This window comes from Salvelinus namaycush, chromosome 2 (genome assembly GCF_016432855.1).
Source record: "Salvelinus namaycush isolate Seneca chromosome 2, SaNama_1.0, whole genome shotgun sequence".
Lineage (NCBI taxonomy): Eukaryota > Metazoa > Chordata > Actinopteri > Salmoniformes > Salmonidae > Salvelinus > Salvelinus namaycush.
Window position 1 is genome coordinate 68,462,864 of NC_052308.1, and position 27,285 is coordinate 68,490,148.

At 44.6% G+C, this 27,285-nt stretch overlaps 1 pseudogene; it reads right to left on the reverse strand.

Moving 5' to 3' along the window:
• The window catches only part of LOC120023107, a 212,886-nt pseudogene that overhangs the window by 63,734 nt on the left and 121,867 nt on the right, over positions 1–27,285 (reverse strand).

Genomic DNA, 27,285 nt, shown 5'->3' on the forward strand with positions numbered 1-27,285 from the left:
GTATCCATTGACTTAGGACTCAAATTCCAGTTCCTATGCCTTCCACTAGATGTCAACAGTCTTTAGAAATAGTTTCAGGCTTGTATTCTGAAAAATGTGGGAGTAAGAGCAGTCTGAATGAGTGGACCCTGCCGTGTCACAGAGCCTTTTCATGTGCGCGACCGAGAGAGTGCCTTTCATGTTTACCTTTTATATTGACGACGTTATTTTCCGGTTGAAATATTATCGATTATTTAGGCTAAAAACAACCTGAGGATTGAATATAAACATCGTTTGACATGTTTCTATGAACTTTACGGATACAATTAGGATTTTTTGTCCGCCTGTTGTGACTGCGTTTGAGCCTGTGGATTACTGAAGAAAACGTGCGAACAAAACAGAGGCTTTTGGATATAAAGAGAGACTTTATCGAACAAAAGGAACATTTATTGAGTAAATTAATGTCTTCTGGGTGCAACCATATGAAGATCATCAAAGGTAAGGGATTCATTTTATCTCTATTTCTGACTTGTGTAACTCTTCTACTTGGCTGGTTACTGTTTGTAATGATTTGTCTGCTGGGCTATGTTCTCAAATAATCGTAAGGTATGCTTTGGCCGTAAAACATTTTTTAAATCTGACACCGTGGCTGGATTCACAAGAAGTTAATCTTTAAACCTATGTAAAATATGTTTTGTTTTCTGAATTTTTATAATGAGTATTTCTGTATTTGAATTTGGCGCACTGCAAACTCACTGGATGTTGGCCAGGTGGGACACTAGCGTCCCACATACCCTAGAGAGTTAAAAAAAAAAAAGATTGTGAGAGAGTGAAGATGAAAAGGAAGACTGGAGGTGAGCTTGCTACTGGTATAATTGAATCTATTTATCAGACTTATTGACCTTACAATAAGCCATATTCAAGTAATTTACATAACTTACATTACTATGACGCAGCAGCAGTTTAATTTGACTTTAGGCTACTAACAACAAGAGGGCTTTGTGTCGTTGCCTATTTCTTCCTATTCAAGAAATAAGATACCTGTTTGACAGATTAAATTATAGTCTACTATCCATAGACTGTGTCAGTCAAGTCCTTCAGTCACCATACACTCCTTAAATATCTGTGTCTTGGTGTATTAAGTTAAAACCAGGGCTCAAATTGAGGGGGTATGTTGGCGAAATGGCGAAAATCATGTTAACTTGTTATTTTGGGGAAAAAGATTTATGGAGCTGATTATATAAAGTGATCTATAGACACTTAAGTCTGCAATTATTTATGCTAGAAACAAGCTTTGAAATCCCAGGTAAAGACGTGACTCCAATGCATATGGGATATATTTGGCTTGTCTCTATTTTATTAATTTATTTTACCTTTATTTAACCAGGCAAGTCAGTTAAGAACAAATTCTTATTTTCAATGACGGCCTAGGAACAGTGGGTTAAGTGCCTTGTTCAGGGGCAGAACGACAGATTTGTACCTTGTCAGCTCGGGGATTTGAACTTGCATCCTTTCGGTTACTAGTCCAACGCTCTAACCACTAGGCTACCTGCCACCCCTATGACATTCAGAGGCTGTGCTACAACCTTCTATAGCCGAGGGGAAAAAATGGACTTGGCAAGTAATGTGTGATTCTGTCACTATCAATTAACGTTCAACATTTCAACAGGCTGTTGAACAACATACTCAATCTAAAATCAGTCAGGAGCAAGCCAGGTAGCCTAAGAAGGAACAATAATGTATTATTATTATTTCCAGGTTATAGCCTGCCATTTAAGAAATCAATTGTGAAATATTTGTGACACGCTACAGGTTGGCAGGAGCGCTCAGCACCAACAACAGCACTTCAACAACATGCTTCTACATTTTTGCATTTAGGCTGTATAATACTTTTTTTTTTAAACTTAGAATTCAATATAAACACCAGTTTGGCCAGTCTTTGTTTGAGGATCATGTTGTGAGCTATGCATGCATAGTTTGCTGTTATATTCCCATGCCCTAATCAGAGTCAACACAAATCTTTTTTTGTAACAACAATATCATGTAAAAAAAATAGAAAATGATAAGTGCATATATGCCTGCGTGATGATATGGGACTGCTGTGTTAATCAACAAACTGTAAAAATGTAGCTACATTTTTACAGTTGATGGACAACTTTAGGACTGTTCCAAACTTAGACTATCCTCTTTTTTAACAATAGCCTGTATAGAGTCATGCAGTTCTTTTAGCATAGTGAATATCTTCCCCCCCCTACTCTTGTCCACAATGGTCTGTGAATCCACAACCTTCTGGCTACTTTGTCATGTAATGCTTACAAAACAAAGAACAGTTTCTAAAACTGCATTTATAAGGCTCTGGTCTGTCCTAGGAGTGAGGGTAAATAGTAGTCATGCTCTCTGCTATCCACTTTATGTTTTAATTATTATTTTGAGTACAGGGAGACTTTTTTTGCGTTCAGGGAGGGCCATTCATTTTAATTTCAGAGAGGTCCGATTTTCTCCAGGTATTGCTCATTATAGATAACGTACAGTCCCCAACTACCATGTAAATACATTGGCATTAGGTATAAGGTAATCGGGACACATTAATAAGTTGGACCGACTTCCCTTTGAAGAGGTCTTACCTTGTTGTGAAGGTGCCACATCTGATAGTCTCCTTCTGTACATTTCCTGTTACAGATGGACTTGTAGTCTATCTTGATAAGCTGCCGCTTGGACCTATGGCTGAAGTGTCTTGAGAAACCAAAGTAAGATAACCTCACTCTTCTTTCATAACAAAAAACAAAACAAACTATTCTCCATGGCAACTAGATGGATACACAATTTAATATAACTCAGCAAGTGTTGTCAGCGCTACAAGTTTTCACCAATTACCTTAAGTCTATGAGTAATGGAACCTTCCTCGTTAAATATGTCTATCAAATGGGGCATTCAGTCCTTAACTAACAGACTGACAACCCTTATGAATCTCCCATTTAGACGTCTGTTAATAAAGACGAGACATCAGCATTAGTTTAATTGAAATTCCTCCCTTCCACCCCCTATATTCTTTCCTCCCATCCCCTTATATCTTCTCTCAAAGAGGAACATGGTTCCCAAGAGAACAAGAAGGAGAGACATATAACATCATCCCTCCCTTTCACCAATGGTCCCCCTCCAATCTTCTGGGCTTTCCACTAGATATTGGAACATTGCTGCGGGGACTTGCTTCCATTCAGCCACAAGAGCATTAGTGAGGTCGGGCATTGACGATGGGCGATTTGGCCTGACTCGCAGTCTGCGTTCCAATTCATCCCTAGGGTGTTACATGGGGTTGAGGTCAGGGCTCTGTGCATGACAGTCAAGTTCTTCCACACTGATCATGACAAATCATTTATTTATGGACCGCGCTTTGTGCACGGGGGCATTTTCATGCTGAAACAGGAAAGGGCCTTCCCCAAACTGTTGCCACAAAGTTGGAAGCACAGAATTGTCTAGAATGTCATTGTATGCTGTAGTGTTAATATTTTCCTTCACTGGAAACAAGGGATTTCCCTTCACTGGAACTAAGGGAACTAGCCAGGACCATGAAAAACAGCCCCAGTCCATTTTTCCTCCTCTACCAAACTTTACAGTTGGCACTATGCAATGGGGCAGGTAGAGTTCTCCTGACATCCGCCAAACACAGATAAGTCCATCGGACTGCCAGATGGTGAAGCGTAATTCTTCAGTCCAGAGAATATGTTTCCTCTGCTCCAGAGTCCAATGGCGGCGAGCTTTACACCACTCCAGCCGACGCTTGTCATTGCGAATGGTGATCTTAGGCTTGTGTGCAGCTGCTCGGCCATGGAAACACATTTCATCATGCTCCCGACGAACAGTTATTGTGCTGACATTGCTTCCAGAGGCAGTTTGGAACTCAGTTGTGAGTGTTGCAACTGAGGACAGATGTGCTTCAGCACTCAGCGGTCCCGTTCTGTGAGCTCGTGCGACCTAAACTTTGCGAATGAGCCGTTGTTGCTAGACGTTTCCAATTCACAATAACAGCACTTACAGTTCACTAAGGCAGCTCTAGCAGCGCAGAAATTTGAAGAACTGACTTGCTGGAAAGTTGGCATCCTATGATGGTGTCATGTTGAAAGTCACTGAGTTCTTCAATAAGGCCCTTCCACTGCCAATGTTTGTCTATGGAGATTGCATGGCTGTGTGCTCAATTTTATACACCTGTCAGCAACGGGTGTGGCTAAAATAGCCGAATTTGCTATTTTGAAGGGGTGCCCAAATACTTTGTATATATAGTATAATTCTGAGTAGGCTAATAGATCATAATGAATTAGGTTATACGGACCAGAGGGATCTGATCCTAGATCAGCATTACTATGCTGAATATAAGCCCAGATGCTCTCAATTACAGTGTATCAACTGGGTTCATGGAAGATCAGTGGAGTGAATAGTCTCCAGAGACAGTCAGTCGCTGAATCTCAGGTTGGGTCTAATTGACTACAATTAACACATGTTCTGTTGAATAGAAGAAGAATAAAACAACAGAACTGCGTTCGACTATCAAAGCGTGGAGGCAAAAAACTTGAAGAGAAAACAACAACGTCATAGGTCTTGAGTTTACTTAGTCTACAGTGAAGTGATGTAGAAGAAATAACACAACACACAAAACAAACCAGAATAGAACTGTTTCATGTTCTAACGACTACAAAACAGGGGCGGAGAGGTGTGGGAAGACAAATAAAAAATAGAAAAAGAGATCGGGCAACTTTCATCCTCCGGGCCTGTTCTCTATTGATTCTGACATCTCATCAACATCACTTCAGATGTGAGAACACTGTAGTACTGTGTGTGACAAGGTTGGGAACAACACTCAACAATGCACAGTCTTGCTCTAGCATGCAAGAAGCAGCAGCCCCCTTGTTGCAGCTTCCATCTAATCCTCCGTCAGTCAGCATGCCTTCATCTGGCTATAAACTCAGACAACAGACAAAGCATTGATACACATCTATTAGGAGGATACCAGGGTCACGAAATGTTTACTGTTACACTAGCTGGGAGGAAAGCGAGAGGACAGAGAGTGAGTGTGTGTGAGAGAGAGAGAGCGAGACGATTGGTTCCTACAATGTTTTCCTGGGTTCAAATAGTACTTGTTATACTTTAGCTGCCCGTTATTGAGCTTGCCTATCTTAATGGATCCAATGGAATCTGCCCAAAAGTGCAAACACCGCCCATCTGGCACTCCAGACAATGAAATGGCTCAATTAAACGCTGAAAGAAAACAAACACTATTTCAACACTGGTCTGCTATGAAGGCTTCAACTGTGTTCCTTTCCTGTGATATCTAGTAATATGTGTAGACCTATGTGTGGCTGTCATCCAGTAATGTTACATATGGACCTAAAGGTAACTGCCAAAATAAAGGAAACACTTGAGTAAATGAGGGTTCTGGCGGCTCTGTTACGGTGTGGGGTACTTTTTCCTGGCATGGTTTAGGTCCACTCAACCCCTTAGAGGGCAAGGTAAATACCAATAAATACACAACCATTCTGAGGGATAAAATTCAACCTATGGTGAAGCAGATCTATCCTGATGGGAGTGGTCTCTTATAGGACATTCTGGAGCGGCGCCTGAGACAGCGTTTTCCACCACCCTCAACAAAACACCAAATTATGGAATTTATTGTGAAATAATGGTTTGACATCCCTCGAATAGACTTCCTGACACTTTTAGAATCTATGCCAAGGTACATTGAAGCTGTTCTGGCTTGTGGTGGCCCAGCGACCTATTAAGATTCTTTACGTTGGTGTTTCCTTTATTTTGCCAGTTACCTGTATGCGTGCGTGTGGAAACATCTATGTAGGCAAAACAACAACGTCCAGCACTCTAGTAATATTAAATATAGACTGATGTATGCATGTGGATCCATCTACATAGACAAAACAAACAACACAACAACTTTCAGCACAGTAGCACTAGTATGATGAACGACCACTGAGATACCAGACTTCCCTCAGTACGTGCACTCGGTCTCCCTGCAGACAGCCTTTTACAATCTCTCAATATGCATTAATGAAGATTTCTGCAATCTATTAGAAATATGGATCCACTGCTGAGTCAGGGAATCTGAGGCTCCGAATAGGGGGGAAATGGAGGGAGGGGTTAAGAGTGTTGTCAGAGAGCTAATACACACACACACACACACACACACACACACACACACACACACACACACACACACACACACACACACACACACACACACACACACACACACACACACACACCACTAGACTAACAGAAAGGAGCATAATCATCATGACCATTACATTACCTAAATCATCTAGCTAACCCTCCCTCCCTCCCTCCAGCCCTCTGTCTCTTCCTCCCTCCCTCCCTCCTACTGTATCAGTCACTCATTCAAAAGCTATTTATAGCTCTGAGTAAGTTGGGAATCAGGTAGTTCATCATTGGGCTGTCGTTGATTATCTTTGTTATTGTTATTTCATTGTGTTGTTTTTTATTTAATTTTTTACTTTAGTTTATTTTGTAAATATTTTCTTAATAAAGACCTATATCCATCTTGCCCTGTCTTTCTAAAATCTTCGAAAGACAAGTTAATAAACAGATCACTGACCATTTTGAATCCCACCATACCTTCTCCGCTATGCAATCTGGATTCCGAGCTGGTCATGGGTGCACCTCAGCTACGCTCAAGGTCCCAAACATTATCATAACCGCCATTGATAAAAGACAGTACTGTGCAGCCATCTTCATCGACCTGGTAAAGGCTTTCGACTCTGTCAATCACCGCATTCAGGTCGCAGTTGCAAATGAGAACTTGTTCTCAACTAGCCTACCTGGTTAATTTAAGGTGAAATAAAATTAAAATTATTAAAATCGGCAGACTCAATAGCCTTGGCTTCTCAAAAAACTTCTCAGATAGAGTTCAGTGTGTCAAATTGGAGGGCCTGTTGTCCGGACCTCTGGCAGTCTCTATGGGGGTGCCACAGGGTTCAATTCTCGGGCCGACTCTTTTCTCTGTTTATATCAATGATGTCGCTCCTGCTGCTGGTAGTTCTCTGATCCACCTCTACGCAGACGACACCATTCTGTATACATCTGGCCCTTCTTTGGACACTGTGCTAACAAACCTCCAAACAATCTTCAATGCCATACAACACTCCTTCCGTGGCCTCCAACTTCTTTTAAATGCTAGTAAAACTAAGTGCATGCTCTTCAACCGATTGCTGCCCGCACCCTCCCGCGCGACTAGCATCACTACTCTGGACGGTTCTGACCTAGAATATGTGGACAACTACAAATACCTAGGTGTCTGGTTAGATTGTAAACTCTCCTTCCAGACTCACATTAACCCTTCCACACTTACCATCACACGGGTGTGATCGTCCTACAGTGGTCCCTGAAGCGTACGATCACACCTGTGTGATTAGAGCGCTTATTTAGAACGGCCAGTTTTGAATGACGCAACAATCAGCATTTGAGCTGGCCACACTTTTTTCAGAAACTATTTACACAAACACAGTCCTTACAAAGTTATTTCCAGAATGTGAGTAGTTTAATTTTGGATGCAATGTTCAGATATTCACAAAAGTATCTGTAGCATAACACAACAATCCAAACCGGAAAAATGTAGGCTACATTGTCTAGGACAAGTCCAAGACAACAACACCAAACTAATACTGTATCTACATCCTTTCTTATTACAAGTCACAACCCTCTCTAAATCCCATAACACAGTCCCTCTCAATTCCCCAGTCTTAGTATTCAGCCACACACATAGAAGACTTGTGGGCACAACTTAGTTTGTTAATTTGTGTTTTTTTAAATAATTTCTAAAAGCGAAGAAGCAGGGTGTTCCATGATGTCATATCCTGTGTTTAATCGATTGGTTGCTTACTGTGTAATCTGCATTGCCATTGGCTAGTTATGACAGGTTAATCACTTTGTTTTTGTCATGAAATAACCTCAATCTAATGGTGACACCTCGTTGCTCATTTACAAAAGGCACAAAGAAAAACAAGAAACTGTGTGACTGTGTGATATTAGGTTGCTTCTTGTGTAAATATTTTCCAAGGATGACACAATAACTAGGAGCCCTTTTTATACATTTGTTGGAGAACAACTTTTTTTTTTCCTCGCCAACAGCCAATGAAATTGCAGGGCGCCAAATTCAATCAACAGAAATCTCATAATTAAATTTTCTCAAACATACAAGTATTAGACACCATTTTAAAGATATACTTCTCCTTAATGCAACCGCTGTGTCAGATTTCAAAAAAACTTTACGGAAAAAGCAAGCCATGCAATAATCTGAGTACGGCGCTCAGAGACCAACACAACCCAAGAAGATATCCGCCATGTTGGAGTCAACATAAATCAGAAATAGCATTATAAATATTCACTTACCTTTGATGATCTTCGTCAGAATGTACTCCCAGGAATCCTAGTTCCCCAATAAATGTCCATAATTTATGTTCAAATGACTCCTTTTGGTTCGCGCATTCGGTACACAATCTAAACTCACGGCGTGCGGGCAGGTCCTGTAACGTCCTGACCAGAGTTCTTATGTGTTTTGCTTGTTTAGTGTTGGTCAGGACGTGAGCTGGGTGGGAATTCTATGTTGTGTGTCTAGTTCGTCTGTTTCTATGTTCAGCCTGATATGGTTCTCAATCAGAGACAGCTGTCAATCGTTGTCCCTGATTGAGAATCATATATAGGTGGCTTGTTTTGTGTTGGGGATTGTGGGTGGTTGTTTCCTGTCTTTGTGTTTTGTCTGCACCTGCAAGGACTGTGACGGTTAGTGTGTTTTGTCAGTTTGTATCGTGTTTTTGTTTTGTCTTATTAAATTTCATTATGTCTAATTACCACACTGCACATTGGTCCTCTGATCCTTCTCGCCTCTCCTCGTCTGAGGAGGAGGACGAAGTAGACTGCCGTTACAGGTCCAGGCAAAAGTTTAGACAAAAAGTCATATTACAGTCCGTAGAATCATGTCAAACGAAGTATAGAATCAATCTTTAGGATGTTTTATACATAAATCTTCAATAATGTTCCAACCGGAGAATTCCTTTGTCTTCAGAAAAGCAATGGAACAGAGCTCGATCTCACGTGAACGAGCGTCACGAGCTCAAGGCATTCTGGCAGACCTCTGACTCATTCCCCTCTCATTCGGCCCCACTTCTCAGTAGAAGCGTTAAACAAGGTTCTATAGACTGTTGACATCTAGTGGAAGCCTTAGGAAGTGCAACATGACCCATATCCCACTATCTTCAATAGGGAATGAGTTGAAAAACGACCAACCTCAGATTTCCCACTTCCTGGATGGATTTTTTCTCAGGTTTTTGCCTGCCATATGAGTTCTGTTATACTCACAGACATCATTCAAACAGATTTAGAAACTTCGGTGTTTTCTATCCAAATCTACTAATAATATGCATATATTCGCAACTGGGACTGAGTAGCAGGCAGTTTACTCTGGGCCCGCTTTTCATCCAAACGTGAAAATGCTGCCCCCTATCCATAACAAGATAAACTACAATATGAATTAGCTAATAGTAATTACTATGTATAATTAATCACATCACAGGTGAGCTCACCATTGATCGAAATATTTGAGTAAACCACTTTCTAGAAGTCAAAAGTACTCCGACGATGATTCATTTCAGCGCGCAGCCATTCTTTTTTCCTCACAGAAACCAAAGATAATAAGAGAAGAAAAGATGAGTTTGGTCTGTTTATAGTATGCATGTTGAAGGGGTGTGTCATCTACCGTCGTTCACATCCCGCCACTCACTTCCTGAAGTTCTCAAGAAATGAGTGAACCCTTACTCACCTCATTTTGTTATAGCATCTTTGGTCCAACAGATGATTACGTGAAACCCAGAATGCATTGTATGTCAACAAACATGGCTCCACACATAGCTGGAATTAGCTAAGCTCATAATCAGTAAAACCTTCAAAAAAGTATTTTGCACACATACTATGTGCCCATTACAATCTATGCAAGAATTGGAATGCATGATTTATCACCGGTAATTGAAAAACATGTGAATAAAACAGTAAATATATAAACAATTACCACAAAACATTTTTCGATAGTGATTTGACACAAGTGGCACGTGCAGGCAGTCAATCACGTAACCATCTACTCCCACTCTTAGCCATTCAGTGTTGTTGTTTATGTATGTAACTCGTTAGCTAAGCTTTAGCATTAGCAATGTCTTTCAAAAGGAGACAACTCACAAATGCGGAAATTCTGGATATTAAAAAAAGATCTGACAATGAGTCTGAAGGTCAGGAATCAGATTCTGACGGTGACAGTGAGGAGCTGCCCCCCAGCCATTGAGAACCCTGAATCTGAGGACCCCTTGTCCACTGACAAAGTCCCAGTTCCCTTTGAAGATGCTGGTGGTGATGGAGGCAGACCGACAGTGGATGAAGTACAGGAGTTCTGTGGTAGCTGGAAGGCTGCCAGCCATTTCACCCCTCCTGGCCCTGCTGTTTGTTTTGATGAGTCCCAGTCTGGAATGCAACGCCCCTTGCCATTTCCATCTGAGGCAGACTGTTTCAAGTTGTTTCTGACAGAGGAGCTGGTGGGAGACATAGCAGAGACCAATTTCAATGCCTTGGAGATACAGGAGAAGAGAGAGCCAGGAGTAGGGGGGACAACCACAATAGTGGAAATGTTTACCTTCCTGGTGACAGTCCTTCTCATGGGGATAGTAAAGAAAAACTCCCTAAGAGAATACTGGAGCAGAGATCCTATGTTTGCAACTCCCTTCTTTGCCACTGTCACGTAGCTAGGAGTGGTGGGTATGGAATCAGGCGCAGAGAGCAGAGGTTTCAGGGAAAACCGTATTTATTCGGTTTAAATGGTCATGCCAAAACAATAGGCGCAAAATAAAGGCCGACCCAAAACAGGACACCAAACAGTCCAGAAAAATGCACAAACATAACCTTCCATGACAAAACAGAAAACAAGCCCGCACAAAAGCAGGCGGGCATAAAAGGCTTAAATAGCCCTGCAATAACCCCCAAACAAGAAACAGGTGAAACCAATAAAGACATAACCAACAGAAAAAAGCAAAGGGAATCGGTGGCAGCTAGTAGACCGGTGACGACGACCGCCGAGCGCCGCCCGAACAGGAAGAGGAGCCACCTTCGGACACCGGCCTCGAGGGTGACCCGGAGGGCGGGGAGCAGGGCGATCCGGATGGAGGTGGTGGAAATCCCTCAGTAGTGATTGATCCAAGATGTCCTCCACCGGTACCCAGCACCTCTCCTCCGGACCGTACCCCTCCCAGTCCACGAGGTACTGTAGGCCCCTCACCTGGCGTCTAGAGTCCAGAATGGAACGTACTGTGTACGCCGGGGACCCCTCGATGTCCAGAGGGGGCAGAGGGACCTCCGGCACCTCACCTTCCTGCAGGGGACCAGCTACCACCGGCCTGAGGAGAGACATGAAACGAGGGGTTAATATGATAGTAAGAAGGGAGCTATAAACTATAACACACCTCGTTTATCCTCCTCAGGACTTTAAATGGCCCCACACACTGAGGCCCCAGCTTCCGGCAGGGCAGGCGGAGGGGCAGGTTTCGGATCGAGAGCCAGACATGGTCCCCCGGTGCGAACACGGGGGCCTCACTGTGGTGGTGGTCAGCGCTCCTCTTCTACCGGCCACCAGCTTGTTTAAGTGATTCCTGGAAGGCTTCCCAGGTCTCCTTTTAGCGCTGCACTCACTCCTCCACCGCAGAAGCTTCGGTCTGGCTCTGATGCCACGGTGCCAGGACCGGCTGGTAGCCCAACACGCACTGGAAAGGCGACATGTTCGTGGAGGAGTGGCGGAGTGAGTTCTGAGCCACCTCCGCCCATGGGACATACCTCGCCCATTCTCCTGGCAATACGACCGCAGAAACCTACCCACATCCTGGTTCACTCTCTCCACCTGCCCATTACTCTCGGGGTGAAAACCCGAGGTCAGACTGACCGAGACCCCCAGACGCTCCATAAACGCCCTCCAAACTCGGGACATGAACTGGAGACCCCTATCAGAAACGATGTCCTCAGGCACCCCGTAGTGCCGGAAGACGTGGGTAAACAGGGCCTCCGCAGTCTGTAGGGCCGTAGGGAGACTGGGCAACGGGAGGAGACGGCAGGACTTAGAAAACCGATCCACAATGACCAGGATCTTAGTATTCACCGACAGATGAGACCACGGCCGTTGTGGAACGGGGAGGGGCTGTAACTTCCCTCTAGGCAGGTGTCTAGGAGCCTTACTCTGAGCGCACACAGAACAGGAGGAGACATAAAACCTCACGTCCTTTATTAAAGTGGGCCACCAGTACTTCCCCCTAAGACCCCGCACCGTCCTCTCAATACCCGGATGACCCGAAGAGGGTAGCGTATGGGCCCACTGAATCAATTGGTCACGAACACCAAGCGGCACGTACTGAAGACCCGCTGGACACTGTGGGGGCGCAGGTTCCAACCGTAACGCCCGCTCGATGTCTGCGTCCACCTCCCATACCACCGGTGCCACCAGACATGAAGCTGGAAGGATGGGAGTAGGATCGATGGACCGCTCCTCGGTGTCATAGAGACGGGACAGCGCGTCGGCCTTAGTGTTAAGGGAACCTGGTCTATAGGAGATGGTGAACCTAAATCTAGTGAAAAACATGGCCCACCTTGCCTGACGAGGATTCAGTCTCCTCGCTGCCCGGATATACTCCAGATTACGGTGGTCAGTCCAGATGAGCAAAGGGTGCTTGGCCCCCTCAAGCCAATGTCTCCACACCTTCAGAGCTTTTACCACAGATAACAATTCCCGGTCCCCCACGTCATAGTTTCGCTCCGCCGGACCGAGCTTCTTCAAAAAGAAAGCGCAGGGGCGGAGCTTCGGTGGCGTGCCCGAGCGCTGTGATAGCACGGCTCCAACCCCAGCCTCGGACGCGTCCACATCCACTATGAACGCCAAAGAGGGGTCCGGATGAGCCAACACGGGAGCGTCGGTAAACAGCGCCTTCAGACGACTAAAAGCTCTGTCCGCCTCCGCCGACCACCGTAAACGCGCCGGCCCCCCCTTCAGCAGTGAGGTAATGGGAGCCGCCACCTGCCCAAAACCCCGGATAAACCTCCGGTAGTAATTTGCAAACCCTAAAAACCGCTGCACCTCCTTTACCGTGGTCGGAGTCGCCAATTACGCACGGCTGTAACTCGGTCACACTCCATCACCACCTCAGAGGTGGAAATGCGATAACCCAGGAAGGAAACGGCTTGTTTGGAGAACACACATTTCTCAGCCTTGACGTACAGGTCATGCTCCAGCAGTCGCCCAAGTACCTTGTGCACCAGAGACACATGCGCAGCGTGTGTGGCTGAATAGATCAGGATATCATCGATGTATACCACCACACCCTGCCTGTGCAGGTCCCTGAGAATCTCGTCTACGAAGGATTGAAAGACGGCTGGAGCATTCTTCAACCCATACGGCATGACGAGGTACTCATAATGGCCAGATGTGGTACTAAACGTATCCCTCCCGGATACGCACCAAATTATACGCGCTCCTGAGGTCCAGTTTAGTGAAAAAGCGCCCTCCGTGAAATGATTCTACCGCCGTAGCGATGAGAGGTAGCGGGTAACTAAACCCCACTGTGACGGAATTTAGACCTCTGTAATCAATGCACGGACGCAGACCTCCCTTCTTTTTAACAAAAAAGAAACTCGAGGAGACGGGTGACGTGGAGGGCCGAATGTACCCCTGTCCTAAAGATTCAGCGACATATGTCTACATAGCCACTGTCTCCTCCTAAGACAACGGGTACACATGACTCCTGGGAAGTGCTGCGTTTACCTGGTGGTTTATCGCGCAATCCCCTCGTCGATGAGGTGGTAATTGGGTCGCCTTCTTCTTACAGAAGGCGATAGCCAAATCGGCATATACTGAGGGAATGCGCACAGTGGAAACCTGGTCTGGACTCTCCGTCGTAGCACCGATGGAAACTCCTCTACACCTACCTGAACACTCCTCTGACGACTCATCTGACCACCCATGGAGAGCCCCCTGCTTCCATGAAATCTTAGGATTGTGACTAGCCAGCCAGGGAATCCCCAGCACCACTGGAAACGCAGGTGAATCAATAAGGAAGAGACTAATCCGCTCCCCATGATTCCCCTGTGTTACCATGTACAGTGGAACCGTGGCCTCCCTGACGTAGCCTCCCTCCCTGACGTAGCTAGGAGTGGTGGGTGTGGAGTCAGGCGCAGAGGGCAGAGGTATCTGGGAAAACCGTATTTATTCGGTTGTAATGGTCACGCCAAAAACAACAGGCGAAAAATAAAGACAGACCCAAAACAGGACATCAAACAGTCCGGAAAATACACAAACAACCATCCACAAACAAAACAGAGAACAGGCCCGCACAAAAGCAGGTGGGCATAAAATGCTTAAATAGCCCTGAAATAACCCCCAAACAAGAAACAGGTGAAACCAATACATAACCAACAGAAAAAAGAAAAGGGAATCGGTGGCAGCTAGTAGACCGGTGACGACGACCACCGAGCGCCGCCCGAACAGGAAGAGGAGCCACCTTCGGTAGAAGTCGTGACACTGAGGGTGATCTTATGTGTGCTGTCACTCTGGTTGACCGAACCCTGTACTGTGTATGTTAATAATCCAGGGGATTTTTCTGCAAGATTGGTAAATGTAGAGAGACAACAGCCATGTTAAAATAGGGAATGACTATTCAATGACGGTTCGTCCCATTGGCAGCATTTCTCAAAGATGTAGATTTCACTTTTTGTTCAGGCTAAATTAAACCCTGGACGTGTTATTACAATGAAGCCAATAGATTTCTATTGAAGAAAATCAATCGATCATTAAATTCCCATATGACAACAATATCTAGTTGTGATATAAGACTGTAATCCGAATGCATATACATTTTGCATAATCTCTGTCAGGACCCGGTGCGAGAAACAGTCACTAATAATCGGCAGAACCCAGAAGATGAGGCAGACACAGCAGTACTAGAGATGGTGGTTTAATTAAAGAACAAAATCTTCAGGCAAAGAATCTAAATCCACAATGTCCAAAATAAAGCCAAGAGGCAAAAATAGGATATCTTCCAAAATACAAAGAAAATCCACAAAGTGGTAAGAACAGCAAGGGAAAAAAACAAACCTCAAAAGACTAATCCAAAAAACACAAGAACAAAACCAGAGAACCTCTGGAAAATCCAACAAGAGAAAATATATGTTCAGAACAAGGCTTGGGCTGGGGCTGGGTGCTAACATACAAACACTGAGCAAAGAACTGAGGAACACACAGGGTTTAAATACTAACAAGGGAACGACACAGGTGCAAACAATAATTAGAGCAAGGAAAAAACAAAAGGTACAAAAAAGGTGCAATGGGGACATCTAGTGACCAAAACCTGAACAGTCCTGGCCAAAACCTGACAATCTCTGAAAAATCTTTCTTCATTCATATTTTTAATTAGAAATATGTGTTTCATCCACTCGTATTACAAGTCATTTTGTTACTTAATTGTTTTGCTTTGTCGTGTGTGACATTTCAATAAATCTGTTTCCTCTTTAGATTAATGCGGGAATTTCCATATCCATAATTGATGCGTTTTCCGCAGACTTTTTCACCATTTTAATAATTCAGCTACTAACAGCCAAAGCACGGCAAGAGCATATAAAGCAATTTAATGAGAGTTTTCACATAAAATCCCTGATTCACACGTGCCTCATGTATCCAAATCACTCTAAATCAGTTTACTACAGTACATCTGCAGTATGAAGGAAATTAGAAAAGTTACTTCAAAGGAACGTCTTTAATTTACTGTTGATTGATGCAGGCCCTACCGATCCAGCACATTATTATAATAATATGCATTATTAATGATGATGGCAGGTGATTAGAGCAGTGCTGCGATACAGTGTTCAAAGATATAATCATACAGTGCTGTACATACGTACCTCTTGAATTTGTAGATGAGAAACACTGCTAAACCCAGGAATACTACTGGTAGGAGCATCAGCATGGCTGAACTGCTGTGTCTCGGGCTGGAATCCACCAAGGGTGCTGTAACAGAGAGTAGAGGAAGATGAACGTTAAACATAACAAGAACATAGCAACACAATAAAGGCTAATCTGGGAATGCCTTGGAGATTTACTTGCTTCATTGCCAATACGGATCCTGTACTGTATATTAATGTGTCACTAATAACAACCATTGAGTACATTTGAGATATATATTTTGATTAACAATAGTCTGCTACAGTAGGGCTACATACAGTCAATGCATATGCTTTACTATAATCAATTAGTTGAAAACAAAATGGTGTTATACAGGACCACAGTGTACAATTAAGAGTTTTGGCGCCACGACATAGTCAAAACGATTCCCTTCCGGTGGACCGTATGCAGCACTGATTTGTGTGATCATGTAGTATAGGCCCAAAACAACAGAGCTGGAACAAGGGACGTCTCACCTGCCAAGTTTATTCAACAGTAAATAAATCCGGCTATGGATTATAGGTAGAGCCACAGCAATGATAGTGCATTATGAGAACCTGCCCTGTTTTTAATTTCCCAAATTTAAAAGACTGTGGTAGCGTGATATTGCTATTTCTAAATGGTTGCCTTTACTCCAACTAAAAGCCATCTGCTTAAAACAACCATAGCAACATTCATATTCCGTGGTAAATGCAAAATTATGGTAAAAACAAGCCTTTTACAACGACATGTGTCACAAATAAAGTGCAACACAGCAACACTTACTGTGTAATAAACTGGAAGTATGTGGTGCTGATTATACTATAAAAAAAAACTGCCCTGAGATTATATACATATTTAATATGTTTTAAATCAAAGGAGAAGGAGGTGACAATTAAATCGTTTTGGACTTGACCAAGATGTGGTAATAACCGAATGCAACCTCCCAATGCAACCTACTAATTCAAGGGTTTTTCTATATTTTGATTATTTTCTACATTATAAAATAATAGTGAAGACATAAAAACTATGAAATAACACATATGGAATCATGTAGTAACCAAACAAGTGTTAATCAAATCCAAATATGTTTTATATTTGAGATTTTTCAAAGTAGCCACCCTTTGCCTTGATGACAGCTTTGCACACTCTTGGCATTTTCTCAATTAGCTTCACCTGGAATGATTTTCCAACAGCCTTGAAGGAGTTCCCACATATGCTGAGCACTTATTGCCTGCTTTTCCTTCACCCTGCGGTCCAACTCATCCAAAACCATCTCATTTGGGTTGAGGTCAGGTGATTGTGGAGGCCAGGTCATCTGATGCAGCACTCCATGTGTTTTGGGTCATTGTCCTGTTGAAAAACATATGATAGTCCCACTAAGCGCAAACCTGAATGCTGTGGTAACCATGCTGGTTAAGTGTGACTTGAATTGTAAATAAATTACAGAATAATAAAGAAAAAATCTTGAATGAGTAGGTGTGTCCAAAGTTTTGACATGTACTGTATATTTCAATATTTTACAACTGTTTATGTCACGTTCCTGACCTGTTTTCCTTTGTCATGTATTTGTTTTAGTTGGTCAGGGCGTGAGTTGGGTGGGTTGGTCTAGGTTTGATTTTCTATGTTGGGATTTTGTGTTCGGCCTGGTATGATTCTCAATCAGAGACAGCTGTGAATCGTTGTCCCTGATTGAGAGTCATACTAAGGCAGCCAGGGTTTCACTTGTGTTTTTGTGGGTGTTTGTTCCTGTGGAGGTTTTGTTGCCACACAGGACGGTTTCGGTTTTGTCACGTTGGTTGTTTTTGTATTTTGAAGTGTTTTGTTGATTTTCATTAAAAGAATGAACACTAACCACTCTGCGTTTTGGTCCCCACCTTCTGTCAGCGAGGACAGCCGTAACAGAAACACCCACCAAAAGAGGACCAAGCGGAGTGGAGAAGGGCAGCGACAGCAGCAGAGACAGACAGAGGAATGGACATGGGAAGACGTCTTGAACGGCAAGGGTTGCTACCCATGGGAGGAGATCCTGGCTGGAAAGGATCGCCTCCCATGGGAACAGCTGGAGGCAGCGAGGAGAGCAGAGGCAACCGGAGAGAGGAACCGGAGGTATGAGGGTACGCGGCTAGCACGGAAGCCCGAGAGGCTCACCCAAAAATTTCTTGGGGGGGGGGGGGGGGGGGGCTAAAGGGGAGTGTGGCGAAGCCGGGTTGGATACCTGAGCCAACTCCCCGGGCTTACCGTGGAGTGAGAGGGCGTCGTACTGGTCAGACACCGTGTTATGCGGTGGAGCGCACGGTGTCCCCAGTACGCGTGCTTAGCCCAGTGCGGGCTATTCCACCTTGCCGCACTGGGAGGGCTAGGTTGGGCATCGAGCCGGGTGCCATGAAGCCGGCCCAACATATCTGGCCTCCAGTACGTCTCCTCGGGCCGGCGTACATGGCACCAGCCTTACAGGTGGTGTCCCCGGTTCGCCTGCATAGCCCAGTGCGGGCTATTCCACCTCGCCGCACTGGCAGGGCTACGGGGACCATTCAACCTGGTAGGGTTGGGGAGGCTCGGTGCTCAAGAGCGCGTGTCCTCCTTCACGGTCCGCTATATCCGGCGCCACCTTCCCACCCCAGCCCAGTACCATCAGTGCCAACACCACGCACCAGGCTTCCAGTGCGTTTCCAGAGCCCTGTTCCTCCTCCACGCACTCTCCCTGTGGTGCGTGTCTCCAGCCCAGTGCCTCCAGTTCCGGCACCACGCACCAGGCCTACTGTGCGCCTCAGCAGGTCAGAGTCGGCCGTCTGCCCAACGCCGCCTGCGCTGCTTGCCTGCTCAGCGCTGCCTGAACTGTCTGCCTGCCCAGCGTGGTCTGAACTGTCTGCCTGCCCAGCGCTGCCCGTCTGTCCCGAGCCTTCAGAGCCGTCCAGCCAGGACCAGCCAGAGCCATCCAGCCAGGACCAGCCAGAGCCGTCCAGCCAGGACCAGCCAGAGCCGTCCAGCCAGGACCAGCCAGAGCCGTCCAGCCAGGACCAGCCAGAGCCGTCCAGCCAGGACCAGCCAGAGCCGTCCAGCCAGGACCAGCCAGAGCCGTCCAGCCAGGACCAGCCAGAGCCGTCCAGCCAGGACCAGCCAGAGCCGTCCAGCCAGGACCAGCCAGAGCCGTCCAGCCAGGAGCTGCCAGCCAGCCAGGATCCGCCAGAGCCTTCCGCCAGCCAGGATCCGCCAGAGCCTTCCGCCAGCCAGGATCCGCCAGAGCCTTCCGCCAGCCAGGATCCGCCAGAGCCTTCCGCCAGCCAGGATCCGCCAGAGCCTTCCGCCAGCCAGGATCCGCCAGAGCCTTCCGCCAGCCAGGATCCGCCAGAGCCAGCCAGCCAGGATCCGCCCCTCAGTCAGGTGCTACCCCTCAGTCAGGTGCTACCCCTCAGTCTGTTACTGCCCTTTGGAATAGTGGGATTGACATGGAGGGTGAATATTGGGAGGAGGCCACGGAAGCGGGGGTTGACTATGGTGGGGTGGGGACCACGACCAGCGCCAGAGCCGCCACCGTGGACAGACGCCCACCCAGACCCTCCCCTAGACTTTGTGCTGGTGCGCCCGGAGTTCGCACCTTAAGGGGGGGGTTCTGTCACGTTCCTGACCTGTTTTCCTTTGTCATGTATTTGTTTTAGTTGGTCAGGGCGTGAGTTGGGTGGGTTGGTCTAGGTTTGATTTTCTATGTTGGGATTTTGTGTTCGGCCTGGTATGATTCTCAATCAGAGACAGCTGTGAATCGTTGTCCCTGATTGAGAGTCATACTAAGGCAGCCAGGGTTTCACTTGTGTTTTTGTGGGTGTTTGTTCCTGTGGAGGTTTTGTTGCCACACAGGACGGTTTCGGTTTTGTCACGTTGGTTGTTTTTGTATTTTGAAGTGTTTTGTTGATTTTCATTAAAAGAATGAACACTAACCACTCTGCGTTTTGGTCCCCACCTTCTGTCAGCGAGGACAGCCGTAACAGTTTATTTGTTTTCATTTAACCTTTATTTAACTAGGCAAGTCAGTTAAGAACAAATTCTTATTTACAATGAAGGCCTACCAAAAGGCATCCTGAGGGGACGGGGCCTGGGATAAAAAATAAATAAATATATAAATTGTGGGGTTTTGCAAAGCTTAGCGTGCTAAAATATCTATAAACTAGAAGGATTTTGCATTAATTAAAGTTTAAGCTACTGACTCATGTAGGCCTGACATTTGTCTTTGTTCTCAGGAGTAACAGTTCTCATAGCCTAACCATGAGGCCACAGCCTGAAATATGTGTGTGTATGCAACAATGTACAAGGGCATAAGATATGAACAAAAGTGTGAAATGTGTGTGTGTGCTGGAAGTAACAGTTAGCCCCAGATAAGTGTGCTGGGAAGCTGTGGTTAGCCTTGAGCGAGAACAGTGTGCTTTTGTATACAGGTGCAAATAGCTCAGACAATGTTGCAGAGCTGTCTGACCTCAGTCTCTGGGGTGAGGGAGCGTAATCTACGCAGCAACAGCGCCGGGACACCAAAGAGCGCAAAGAGGCTAGGACTAGCCTGAGCGCCGGCGATAGGCTGGGTGAGTCTAAACCACGCCCAGTCTCTACTCTGACAGGCCGGCTCGGAAGCGGGAACTATCTCTGTCATGAGTATATTATAATATCTTTTGTCAGGAACAAGTCAGTTCCTTGTTCCACCCTGCGGGGTGGTGCAGTGAACCCGTATATACGGAAATTGCATTTGCCATTTATTAACTTTTGAAATAAACAATTATTTTAAACAAGTTCAGGTGTGCTATTGTTCCTATCTCAGTTGAACCTTCGCAGCCTTAACAAAAAATACATGACAAATGTAACGGCTGTCGTCGGTGGAAGAAGGTGAGGACCAAGGTGCAGCGTGGTAGGTGTTCATGATGTTTAATAATCATCAAAACAGAACACTGAATAACAAAATAACAAAGAAACAACCGAAAACAGTTCTGTCTGGTGCAGACACACAAAGACTGAAAATAACCACCCACAAAACCCAACAGAAAACAGGCTACCTAAATATGGTTCCCAATCAGAGACAACGATTGACAGATGCCTCTGATTGAGAACCATATCAGGCCAAACACAGAAATAGAAAATCATAGAAAAACTAACATAGACCAACCCACCCAACTCACGCCCTGACCATACTAAAACAAAAGACAAAACAAAGGAACTACGGTCAGAACGTGACAACAAAACACACATCCCGACAAGAGAGACAACACAATACTACATAAAGAGAGACCCAAGACAACATAGCAAGGCAGCAACACATGACAATACAGCATGGTAGCAACACAACATGGTAGCAGCACAAAACATGGTACAAATATTATTGGGCACAGACAACACAAAGGGCAAGAAGGTAGAGACAACAATACATCACGCAAAGCAGTCACAACTGTCAGTAAGACTGTCCATGATTGAGTCTTTGAATGAAGAGATTGAGATAAAACTGTCCAGTTTGAGTGTTTGTTCCAGTCGCTAGCTGCAGCAAATCAAATCAAATCAAGTTTATTTTATATAGCCCTTCGTACATCAGCTAATATCTCGAAGTGCTGTACAGAAACCCAGCCTAAAACCCCAAACAGCAAGCAATGCAGGTGTAGAAGCACGGTGGCTAGGAAAAACTCCCTAGAAAGGCCAAAACCTAGGAAGAAACCTAGAGAGGAACCAGGCTATGAGGGGTGACCAGTCCTCTTCTGGCTGTGCCGGGTGGAGATTATAACAGAACTATGCCAAGATGTTCAAAATGTTCATAAGTGACAAGCATGGTCAAATAATAATCATGAATAATTTTCAGTTGGCTTTTCATAGTCAATCATTAAGAGTTGAAAACAGCAGGTCTGGGACAGGTGGCGGTTCCATAACCGCAGGCAGAACAGTTGAAACTGGAATAGCAGCAAGGCCAGGTGGACTGGGGACAGCAAGGAGTCATCATGCCCGGTAGTCCTGACGTATGGTCCTAGGGCTCAGGTCCTCCGAGAGAGAGAAAGAAAGAGAGAAGGAGAGAATTAGAGAGAGCCAAGATTTTCAAAATGTTCATAAATGACAAGCATGGTCAAATAATAATCAGGAATAATTGTCAGTTGGCTTTTCATAGCTGATCATTAAGAGTTGAAAACAGCAGGTCTGGGACAGGTAGGGGTTCCGTAACCGCAGGCAGAGCAGTTGAAACTGGAATAGCAGCAAGGCCAGGCGGACTGGGGACAGCAAGGAGTCATCATGCCCGGTAGTCCTGACGTATGGTCCTAGGGCTCAGGTCCTCCGAGAGAGAGAAAGAAAGAGAGAAGGAGAGAATTAGAGAGAGCCAAGATTTTCAAAATGTTCATAAGTGACAAGCATGGTCAAATAATAATCAGGAATAAAAGTCAGTTGGCTTTTCATAGCCGATCATTAAGAGTTGAAAGCAGCAGGTCTGGGACAGGTAGGGGTTCCATAACCGCAGGCAGAGCAGTTGAAACTGGAACAGCAGCAAGGCCAGGTGGACTGGGGACAGCAAGGAGTCATCATGCCCGGTTTGCCGTGACGTATGGTCCTAGGGCTCAGGTTCTCAGAGAGAGAGAAAGAAAGAGAGAACGAGAGAATTAGAGAGAGCATACTTAAATTCACACAGGACACTGGATAAGACAGGAGAAGTACTCCAGGTATAACCAACTGACCCCAGCCCCCGACACATAAACTACTGCAGCATAAATACTGGAGGCTGAGACAGGAGGGGTCAGGAGACACTGTGGCCCCATCCGATGATACCCCCGGACAGGGCCAAACAGGAAGGATATAACCCCACCCACTTTGCCAAAGCACAGCCCCCACACCACTAGAGGGATATCTTCAACCACCAACTTACAATCCTGAGACAGGGCCGAGTATAGCCCACAAAGATCTCCACCACAGCACAAACCAAGGGGGGGCGCCAACCCAGACAGGAAGATCACGTCAGTCACTCAAGTGACGCACCCCTCCTAGGGACGTCATGAAAGAGCACCAGTAAGCCAGTGACTCAGCCCCTGTAATAGGGTTAGAGGCAGAGAATCCCAGTGGAGAGAGGGGAACCGGCCAGGCAGAGACAGCAAGGGCGGTTCGTTGCTCCAGAGCCTTTCCGTTCACCTTCACACTCCTGGGCCAGACTACACTCAATCATATGACCTACTGAAGAGATGAGTCTTCAGTAAAGACTTAAAAGTTGAGACCGAGTCTGCGTCTCTCACATGGGTAGGCAGACCATTCCATAAAAATGGAGATCTATAGGAGAAAGCCCTGCCTCCCGCTGTTTGCTTAGAAATTCTAGGGACAATTAGGAGGCCTGCGTCTTGTGACCGTAGCGTACGTATAGGTATGTACGGCAGGACCAACTCGGAAAGATAGGTAGGAGCAAGCCCATGTAACGCTTTATAGGTTAACAGTAAAACCTTGAAATCAGCCCTTGCCTTAACAGGAAGCCAGTGTAGGGAAGCTAGCACTGGAGTAATATGATCAAATTTCTTGGTTCTAGTCAGGATTCTAGCAGCCGTATTTAGCACTAACTGAAGTTTATTTAGTGCTTTATCCGGGTAGCCGGAAAGTAGAGCATTGCAGTAGTCTAACCTAGAAGTAACAAATGCATGGATTAATTTTTCTGCATCATTTTTGGACAGAAAATTTCTGATTTTTGCAATGTTACGTAGATGGAAAAAAGCTGTCCTTGAAACAGTCTTGATATGTTCGTCAAAAGAGAGATCAGGGTCAAGAGTAACGCCGAGGTCCTTCACAGTTTTATTTGAGACGACTTTACAACCATCAAGATTAATTGTCAGATTTAACAGAAGATCTCTTTGTTTCTTGGGACCTAGAACAAGCATCTCTGTTTTGTCCGAGTTTAAAAGTAGAAAGTTTTCAGCCATCCACTTCCTTATGTCTGAAACACAGGCTTCTAGCGAGGGCAATTTTGGGGCTTCCCCATGTTTCATTGAAATGTACAGCTGTGTGTCATCCGCATAGCAGTGAAAGTTAACATTATGTTTTCGAATAACATCCCCAAGAGGTAAAATATATAGTGAAAACAATAGTGGTCCTAAAACGGAACCTTGAGGAACACCGAAATGTACAGTTGATTTGTCAGAGGACAAACCATTCACAGAGACAAACTGATATCTTTCCGACAGGTAAGATCTAAACCAGGCCAGAACTGGTCCGTGTAGACCAATTTGGGTTTCCAGTCTCTCCAAAAGAATGTGGTGATCGATGGTGTCAAAGGCAGCACTAAGGTCTAGTAGCACGAGGACAGATGCAGAGCCTCGGTCTGACGCCATTAAAAGGTCATTTACCACCTTCACAAGTGCAGTCTCAGTGCTATGATGGGGTCTAAAACCAGACTGAAGCATTTCGTATACATTGTTTGTCTTCAGAAAGGCAGTGAGTTGCTGCGCAACAGCTTTTTCAAAAATGTTTGAGAGGAATGGAAGATTCGATATAGGCCGATAGTTTTTTATATTTTCCGGGTCAAGGTTTGGCTTTTTCAAGAGAGGCTTTATTACTGCCACTTTTAGTGAGTTTGGTACACATCCGGTGGATAGAGAGCCATTTATTATGTTCAACATAGGAGGGCCAAGCACAGGAAGCAGCTCTTTCAGTAGTTTAGTAGTAATAGGATCCAGTATGCAGCTTGAAGGTTTAGAGGCCATGATTATTTTCATCATTGTGTCAAGAGATATAGTACTAAAACACTTAAGTGTCTCTCCCGATCCCAGGCCCTGGCAGAGCTGTGCAGATCCAGGACAGCTAAGCCCTGGAGGAATACGCAGATTCAAAGAGGAGTCCGTAATTTGCTTTCTAATGGTCATGATCTTTTCCTCAAAGAAGTTCATGAATTTATTACTGCTGAAGTGAAAGCCATCCTCTCTTGGGGAATGCTGCTTTTTAGTTAGCTTTGCAACAGTATCAAAAAGAAATTTTCAATTAAGTTGGAAAAGTAGGATGATCGAGCAGCAGTGAGGGCTCTTCGGTACTGCACGGTACTGTCTTTCCAAGCTAGTCGGAAGACTTCCAGTTTGGTGTGGCGCCATTTCCGTTCCAATTTTCTGGAAGCTTGCTTCAAAGCTCGGGTATTTTCTGTATACCAGGGAGCTAGTTTCTTATTACAAATGTTTTTCGTTTTTAGGGGTGCAACTGCATCTAGGGTATTGCGCAAGGTTAACTTCTGCCACTATAGGGGGTGCTGTTTCACATTAGCATAATTTCCTCTACAGATTAAACGGCTTCCTACTCAATTCTTGCTCGTACAATATGCATATTATTATTATTATTGGATAGAAAACACTCTCTAGTTTCTATAGCCGTTGGAATTTTGTCTCTGAGTGAAACAGAACTCAATCTACAGCACTTTTCATTATAGGGAGTCAGATTTCAAACATCTTGGCCACTGATCTGGAGTCAGTTTAAAGGTCCGTGTAAATGCTATGGAGAAACAGACACTTCTTACGTCTTCCCCTGGGTGTCAGTGCGTGATGACGCTTTGAATGGAGTCGATTGCGCAATCAGGGACTGTATAAAACAGCAAATACCGGAAGTAGCTTCCCTTTGCTGCCTGCGCCTTGCGCGCGAAGGACATCGGACTCGCCTCCTTCCAAGTTTTAGTTTAGCCAGTAATATTTCTCCGGTCATGTTTTTACTCGTTAGAGGTGTTAAAAACATCATAAGGTAGTTAATTTAAACCGTTTTATAGCAATTTATATCCGTTTAGTGCGATTTTGAGGCATTTATTTCTGAGACACTTTGAACCGCTGGGGACGTTTCCAGTTCATGCCGAACGTTAGTGGGCATTTCCACATGGCAAGAGGACAGCTTTCGACCAAAAGACGATTAGACCCAAGAAAGGATTCTTTGCCCAAGATTCTGATGGAAGAACAGCTCACAGTAAGAACAATTTATGATGATAAATCGTGTTTCTGTCGAAAAATGTTAAACGCTTATGGCGCCATTTTGTTTTGTATAGCTTCGCTTGGCGCAACCTGTATTGAAAAGTAAGGATAATTTAAAAAATGTAAATCAGCGATTGCATTAAGAACTAATTTGTCTTTCGATTCCTGTCAACCCTGTATTTTTTAGTCAAGTATATGATTAGCTTTTGATTAAACTAGATCACTCAAAGATGGCGACCGACATTTCCAGGCTTGTTTTGCTACTATTTTCATTGTATAACCACGTTTTTTTATGGCTAAATATGCACATTTTCGAACAAACTCTATATGTATGTTGTAATATGATGTTACAGGAGTGTCATCGGAAGAATTCTGAGAAGGTTAGTGAAAAAATTAATATATTTTGGCGATGATACGATATCGCTCTCTTTGGCTTGAATTCATGCTGGGGTAACGTTTGCATATGTGGTATGCTAATATAACGATTTATTGTGTTTTCGCCGTAAAACACTTAGAAAATCTGAAATGTTGTCTGAATTCACAAGATCTGTGTCTTTCCATTGCTATGTGCTGTGTATTTTTAAGAAATGTTTTATGATGAGTAAATTGGTAATACAAGTTGCTCTCTGTAGTAATTCTAGTCGCTTTGGTGAGATTTGTGATGGTGGCTGCAATGGCAAACTATGATTTATACCTGAAATATGCACATTTTTCTAACAAAACCTATCCTATACCATAAATATGTTATCAGACTGTCATCTGATGAGGTTTTTTCTTGGTTAGTGGCTATCAATATCTTAGTTTAGCCGAATTGGTGATAGCTACTGGTGTTGAGAAAAAATGGTGGACAAAGAAAAATGGTGTCTTTTGCTAACGTGTTTAGCTAATAGATTTACATATTGTGTCTTCCCTGTAAAACATTTTAAAAATCTGAAATGGTGGCTTTATTCACAAGATCTGTATCTTTCATTAGGTGTCTTGGACTTGTGATTTAATGATATTTAGATGCTACTATTTAATTGTGACGCTATGCTAGCGATGCTAATCAGTGTGGGGGGGGGGTGGGGGGTGATCCCGGATCCGGGGTTGAGGCTCGTTAGAGGTTAAATTGAGTTCCTCAGTTAGGTGGTTAACTGATTTTTGTCCTCTGACGTCCTTGGGTAGGCAGAAGGAGTCTGGAAGGGCATCAAGGAATTTTTGTGTTGTCTGAGAATTTATAGCACGACTTTTGATGCTCCTTGGTTGGGGTCTGAGCAGATTATTTGTTCGATTGCAAACGTAATAAAATGGTGGTCCGATAGTCCAGGATTATGTGGAAAAACATTAACATCTACAACATTTATTCCATGGGACAAAACTAGGTCCAGAGTATGACTG